This window comes from Crocodylus porosus, unplaced genomic scaffold, assembly GCF_001723895.1.
Source record: "Crocodylus porosus isolate Cpor-Errol unplaced genomic scaffold, CroPor_comp1, whole genome shotgun sequence".
NCBI lineage: Eukaryota > Metazoa > Chordata > Crocodylia > Crocodylidae > Crocodylus > Crocodylus porosus.
The window spans coordinates 56,254,757-56,262,765 of NW_017728949.1; positions in this window are offsets into that span (position 1 = coordinate 56,254,757).

Below are 8,009 nucleotides of genomic sequence, written 5' to 3' on the forward strand. Positions count from 1 at the left end.
CCAGCCAGTGGATCGTGGTGGACCCAAGGCCACAATTGGCTGGTTTCGCCAAGAGGTAATCATGGGATACCAGATCAAAGGTTTTTTTGAAGCCACGATATATGACATCAATCTCTTCTCCCTTGTCCAGGTGATAGGTCACCTGGTCATAGAAAGAAATGAGATTGATCAAGCAAGACCTACCCACAACAAACCCGTCCTGGCTATCCTTTAAGATGTTGGCGTTGGCCAGTCCATTAAGAATGGCCTCTTTAATAAATGTTTCTAAGATCTTTCCCAGGATAGAAGTTAGGCTGATGGGCCTGTAGTTAGCCGGATCCACTTTCCTCCCTTCCTTGAAGATAGGCACCACATTGGCCTACTTCCAGTCTTGGCCCAGAGGCCTTCTTTTAACTACTCATGGGCTACATGAGGCTTAAGGGCTGCCATTTGGACTGCCCTGCATTCAAGCATTCACCAACAAGTCTATTACATGCACAGAATTCAGGATTGTCTACCTGTGCAGCACCACCATGATACCCACTCAGAAAGCAAAAGGAAGGGAGAATTCTTTGCAGTGAGAGAAATCAAGAGACAAGAATGCTCCATTATAAACACTTCCACTACATGGAGGCAGAGCTGTGAAAAAAAATGCACTGCAAAAACAAAAATCCCACTTTTCACTTTTTCAGAATAAAAGCTCCAAAAGAAAACCAAAGCTTCTGGCTCAAACACAAACCATACATTTCAATATTTTGGGTTAAAAAATGATTTTTTATTTATTTATTTATTTATTTTTGGTTAAACAGGTTATGTTGCATTTGTCGCACGGCCTTCATAAAGATTTTTTTTTTAACATTCATAAAGAAATGAGGTCCCAAAAGCTGGGAAAAGCCAAAATGTGAGAGAATGTGGTGCAATACTGGCAGGCTCAGACTACATTGTGAACATAAAGCTATACTTTCATTGGTTTTAGCAGATTCACTAGAAAATAACTTTAGATTCACAAATGCAGATTCAGCACATGCACATATCTTACAGTTTTCCACAAACATTTTTAATTTTCAGTAAAAATGAAGTTTTTAGGGGAAAAACAACTTTCTACTAGCTCAATGACAAAAAATAGAGGACAACTTCCCAGAAAATCATGAAGCAGCCTTGCCATGGGTATGACCAGTAGGCCTGATAAGAAGAAATGAACGCAGCCATGAACAAAGCTTTTGAACTTCAGGTTCTAGGAGCAAATCTAAATTGATTTAACACACACACACACACACACACACACACACACACACACACACAGAGTTCACAACCTGTTTGTAGAAAGCAGCTGGAAGAGTTAGAACATAGAACATCTAGGAAGAATATGGAGAGCAGCGTGTTTCAGAACAGTCAGTTTAGGAAAAGGGAACATGAAACTAATGCACAAGTGATTTATTTTCAGTGGTTTTCAACCTTCCAATCCTGCTGAATCCCACAGGCAGAATCCATAGTGGCGTCAGTGCAAGGGTTGGTTTGCACACACAGGCTAGCACACCACCATAGATCTGCTCAAGCAATCCAGCCACCAAGTGACCTCAGGTGGGATTCAAACCTTGCATGTGAAATCTAACCACAGAACATCCCTGCATACCAGCCTGGTCATGTGTGCCAGAGTTAGCCATGGGTCTGCATCATGTGGCCTGCAAGCATTCCCACATTTCTGGAAATTTGGCATTAATTGCTACAGATTCCAGAGTCATGGCAAATAATACTATAGTGCTCCCCCACCACTAAATTTCCAGTCTCGTGGGGATCCTCTTGGGACAGCTGACAGGGCCCTTCAGGTCAGATTTGGCCCACAGGCTGAAGGTTGAGCACCTCTGGTATATTATTATTCATAGTACAGTAGAGTCTAGAGGGTCCAAGTGACGTCTGGGTCTTATTGTGCCATATGTAGTGTATACATGTTATCAGAGGTGGCCCCTGACCCAAAGAGCTTACAATTGAAACACAAAAGACAGACAAAGAGAATGTTTGGTTATCCCCAGGATGGAAAGAGACTGATTTGAGGCACAGAAGGAATAAATGCCTGTCCAAGGGTCATTCTGAGAATCTTTGCCAGGCCCAGGAATTGAAACTACACCTCCTCAATCCCAACCCAGTGGGTGCATCTACATGTGCAATTAATTTGAAGCAATAAACTCTGGAGCAGTCTGAGCTAAAGTAAAATACTCCTGGATGCAGTGTCTACACATGCACCGAAGCCTGCAGCAATTTGAGCCAGGGTGGAGCAGTTTATGCCAGGGCCAGAGGCACATGGGGTCAACCCCTGGCTCCAGGTGACAGCACTCGGTAGCAGAGGGGCTGGCTGGGGCATGAGGGTGTTGAAAATGCAGAGCCACGTGGCTAAGTAGCAGGCAGGAGTCTGGACCCTTGCTACCTGGGCTGACTAGACACAGACTAGAGCTAGACTGTTCTCAGTGGTGGCAGATGACAGAACAAGGAGCGATGGGCTCAAGTTGCAGGAATGGAAGCTTAGGTTAGATATTAGGAAAAATTTTCTCACTAGGAGGGTAGTAAAACACTGGAACAGGTTACCCAGAGAGGTGGTAGAGTCTCCATCCTTGGAGGTTTTTAAGGCTGAGCTGGGCAAAGCCTTGATAGTACTGTCCCTGACAGTACTAGCAGTGTTAATTAGTTTACTGTGGCCTAATAGCATCATGCATGTGAACAGCAATGCTTTACTCCACAGCTAATTAGTTCACTGCACAGTTAAGCGCACATGTAGATGCAGCCAGTGTGTCTTTTTTTAATGTTCCTTTCTCTTCTTCCACAGGCTTCTTTTGCCCATCAGAATTTGTGAATATTATACATTTCTCTGAAGAGTTGCTCAGCTCTGCTGAAATCAGAAATAGCAGCCCCCAGGTCAGGAAGCCAAGTTTCTACAACCCACTGGGGAAAACTGAATCATTAAAAGGGAGACCAGTCCTGAGGTGATGGTACATCCTTGCTTGAGACCAATTTCACAGTCCCTTTTACAGGATACCACAGCAGGAAATTCAAGTTTTGCTTCTCCAAAGTTAAAAACAGCTTATTTTTTTCCTGATAGAATAAAAATAGTCCTCCAAGACACTAGTACCCCCCCCAGGCCTGGTGAATAATTGAATACCACTTCCCTGGTAGTTACTCAGTAATGAAATAGGTTCACACTGTGCCTTTCCCCATTATCCAATTCAGATGACTTTTCTCTGAGCCAAGATTTCAAGAGGAAGTGGGTAGGAGGTGGAGAGGAGGGGGGCATGTGTGTGTTGGTTTATGAATAATGGATTGAATGCTGCTGTCATTTATGTTGGTGTAAATTTGTGGGATCCCCTATTAGATTTACACTAGAAGATGGGTGAGATCTCCACCAGACTGTGGAGTTATATCAATGTGTTAAATTTAGAATTACCCCTTCAAGCTGCTTTTGATCCCTGTAAATCCGGGGACGCTGGAAGGTTTTGGGACTAAGGGTGTGTGCACAGAAATGAGTTACCCTCAGTAAAAAGGAGTGGGGATATACTGTGTCAGCTGCCTGTTTACATGCTCTTACTTGTTAGTGAAGTAAAGCTGAACCATGGTAGCTTGGCCCTCAGAGAGATGAACCACAACATCCTCTCCTTTTTTCGCTATTTCTGTGGACCATAGACATAGGTTGCTACTTGCAGGGCGCATCTACATGTGCGCTTTACTGCAGTTGACTAATTAGCTCTGCAGTAAAGCATCACTGTCTACACGTTCAGCATTATGCTGGAGTTAACTAATTAACTCCATCCACTCAAGCACCCTCATCTCTCAACCAGCCCCTCCACAACACATTGAGCTGGCTAGGGGGAGAAGCTTCACGCTGGCAAGCTGACCTCCCAGGACCACACCACCCCAGCTCAACATGCTGCGTTCCTGGGTGCACATGTAAGTGCTGCGCCTGGGAGTAATACACTCCAGTGTGACCTGCACTGGAGTTAATTGCATTGCATTAGTAGCATGCGTATATGTGCCCACAGAGTAGCTGACATGCTAAAAATCCCCCACCCCTTGCTGCCAGTCCTTGTCTAGAACAAGAGCTCTAGGCACGACCTGGCCAGATGTCTGAGTCACAGAAGAGGTAAACCGCTACAAGCCCCAGTTTGGTGCTTGACAGGTGGTGTCCACGAAAAGCCCCCTCCCAACTAGGAGGGGTACACATTGAGCAGTGAGCTTACCTTCCTTTCAGTGCGTGGCATCACCAACCATATCAACCTCCAGCACTTAAGATGCGCAGCTAATAAAAAGGAATTACTGCCCGCACACAACAGAAGATGTTGAAAGAGTAACCGCACGGCTGGTTCCAAACTGAATCAAAATCCCTATGCATTCTTTAAAAATCAAACCAAATGATTTGGTATGAGAAAAACCCTGAATCATCTGGAAATACTAAACAATGACTTGGGATTTTTGTGCATCTGTTTACAGCACTAAAAGTGCCAAATGGACTTTTTAAAAGCTTAATGAAAACCAATTAAAAACCCTTGCTTTATTTTCAGAATGAAGATGTCATTATATATTTATTTTTGCTTAAAGGTTCCTGGGACCACAGCAATGGGTTAGGCTTCAATTACACGACTAGCAGCTCCGTGCCAAGGAGCTGTGCTGAATGATGTGAGCCCCATGAATTAATTACAAACGTGCTCGCGAGAAACTCCGGTGACTGCAGTCGTCGTAACTTCAGCTGCGGGACTTCAAGGAGAGCAGAGAGCGGGAAGATGCAGAATGGGAATCAGTGTTTCCTAGGTGGGGAAATGGAAGAAGGAGCTGTGTAAGAAACAGGTCCAGGATTCCCTGTCACAGAACTGTGGATATTCTGGAGAAGGCTCTTGGAAGTGGCCAAAACATTTTTGTTACGCTTGTCCCTCCAACAAGAGATAAAAAAATTCTTTGCTCTCCATGCGTCTAACGGAGCTAACCCCCCCAACTACTAAATTACCTTTCCCAGAGATTTCTTTTGTCCCCCAGAGCTCTTAAAAACACACCAGACTTTCTTCCTGCTTTTAGTGTGAATCAGACCGTAGTAAGCATGAACTGTTCTTTAAAAAGAAATTTCAAAAAAGATAAAAAGCAAGGTTAAAAAAAAATAAAACACCTTCCTACATAAAGAGACTTCCAAGATCACTGGAATCTCATTTACATGCAAAGTTCACATGCTTGGGACATGCCTGGTTTTACTACAATCTAAGGGAAGAAATTGCTCTTGACCTCTGCTTTTATTTTTATTTTTTTACAGTGCCCCTTGACCTGTAACATCGGAGCTGCTCAAGGAAGTCCCTTGTTAAAATATTGACAAGATATCATTATGTAAAGACATGCATCCAAATTAACCTAATGAGGCTTCACTTCTGATTTGTCAAGCTAGGAGCTCCTCCCATAGAGAAAAAAAAACTTATCAATCAAAGAGTGGAGCTCGTCTGAAGGCTCTTGCTCACACAGGACTAATTACAACAATAGAACCACTCAATCAAACCCCCAAAAGTAGACACACTCCCTCGGCCAAATACAAGGAAATGAAACAAACAAAGACAAGACACATGGCGCATTTAAGAAAGATAATGGTGATCTGCTGGGAGGCAAGCAAGATGGAGTGGATTTGTGGTCTAAGTAGATTTTATGGATGGACTTGAAAGAGGAGATTGATCTTTGCCTCTGCTCATGCTATCCCTTCTACGTGGAAGAGCCCAGCTTTTCTCGTTCTCCAAACAATCAAAGTGGAAGAAGGAGAAAGAGATCAAACGGATAATTCAGAGAGTGCACTGGAAAGAGCTTTAGAAAGAAATAGGGAAAGAAATGGGGAAATGAAATGTAACACTCGCATACGCTTGGGGTGGCTGGCCAGGCATTTGGCTTGGCAGTTTTAAACGGGGCTGAAACTTGGGAGTTTGTAATTCTGCTAAATTGGCAAGGGTTGGAGCTCTACTAGCTTTGGACCAGGGTTGAGGTTTGTAATCTTCTGCTCCCTGTGGAGCCGTGTGAGCCAGACTCCCTGCAGCCCAGGCACAGAAGGTAAGCCTGGCTTCCCCCCTTTACTTCTTTTAATGGTCCTTGGCTCCAGCCAAGCTAGTGGTTGGGGTCAGCTGTAGCCAGTAATCAACCTGATTCCATTTTGGGTTTGTCCTGTCTGTCTGTCTGTATAATCCAGCCCAGACATTTTTGGTGGTGGTATCTGCTACCTGGAGCCATAGTCACTCCCTCACACAGCCTTTCCGTGGGAGCCAAGATTGGCACTCTACCACTTCTCCAGGAACGATGAGTGGCCCCTGGCGTCACAACCAAGATGTCGACCACAAACCTCTTCCTGATGTGCGGTGAACCCCACTCATAAGAAAGCTCCAGCGTGGGGCCTGGAACTAACCTCTGGGCAGCCTCAAGTCCCAGACCGGCCTGGGCTGGGGGGACACTTCTTTAAAAGGGTTCAACTGATGGACTGTAATTGTAGAGATAACATTTACATTGTGCTTAAGGTTTGGTTTTCTTCTGTTTTTTTGTTTGTGTTTTAGTAATATATTTGTATTTGTGGGTTTGTATTGCTTGCAAGAATGGGGATTTGTCTGCGTGGGATGCCCCAGCTAAATTTAGTGTTCCTAGATTTCTGCGTAAGGGCTTGAGCCGCTGGTATAACCCATTGGGTGCCTTACAATGTGAACTTGGTGCTTGGCAGAAGGGTTACAGAAAGGCCACCCAATGCAAGGCTGGTAAGATTAATGTGATGCCTTAAAAGTAAGAACACAGGTTGCATACGATGCAATGAAGGACAAGAGGAGGTGGTTCTCTACAAAGTAAGTGGACACTACAAAGCTACCATAGAAACTGCAAGAAAGGGATATAAATGTGCCTCTGCATGTCAACTCCCCGGCTCTTCATAAACTCAGTCCATGTTTGCAATGTGATGGGTAAGGACCATCTGTACGCGGCATGCTATTTGTTTGATTTTCAGTGCCAACAAAGGGCAACTGTCAGAAACTGATAAGAGAGACAAAGTGATAAAATTTCTTTATTGTCTCACTTAGGGATTATTTGAGTTTTTTCTCTCCGTTTTTATGGGCTGCCGTTGCACCCATTTTATATTTTCCTGCCTAATTTGACAGCTAGAAAAACTCTTGTCTCACCAGTACAATGTACCCAAAGGGGTAGGATGCGAATAATTGAGCTCTCCTAACAATATTGCAGGTATTTTTCAGATGTGTCTCACTTCCCCAGGATTGCTGGGAAGAGAAATCAGGTATTGCTGTTTTGGTAGAGACTTAAATGCACATTAAATTGTGGCAGACCTGATTAATAAAAGTCATGCAAGCTTCCTGTAACATCCTTCTTTTAAGAGCTCCCTGTCTGAATGCTTTGTCTGAAAAAAAAATCTGGTGGCTGAGTTAAATTCTATTTTACAGATTCCTCACTTAGCCTTAAGCTATCTTCTTCCAGCACTGCAAACATATCTGCATGTGCTTAGTTCCTGGTTCAGGTGATTTCAGTGAGACTACTGCCCTGGTTAAAGTTAAGCATACTCTAAATTGTTTCCAGAATCAAGATTGATTCCTAATCACACAGTGTATTCTTTATGGCCACACCCAGCACCTGTTTGATCCCTAATTTGGGACTGTGGTATGATGCATGGAATTAGAGAAAAAGGTTCTAGTTGTAAGAGGAATTTTTATGATGTTTCATAGTTGGTGGGATCAGAAGGGACCTGAGCAGATCATCAAGTCCGACACCCTGCCATGGGCAGGAATGAATGCTGGGATTATATAACCCCTGCCAGGTCATTATCTAGCCTCCTTTTGAAGATCCCCAGGGTAGGAGCGAGCACCATTTCCCTTAGAAGTTGGTTCCAGCTCCTAGCCGCCCTGACTGTGAAGTAGCACCTCCTGATGTTCAGCCTGAACCTCTCAGTCAACTTATGGCCATTATTCCTTGTTACTCCCGGTAGTGCTAGAGGAAACAGGGACTCTCCCATTGCCTGCTGGTCCCCCTTGTTAAGTTTATAG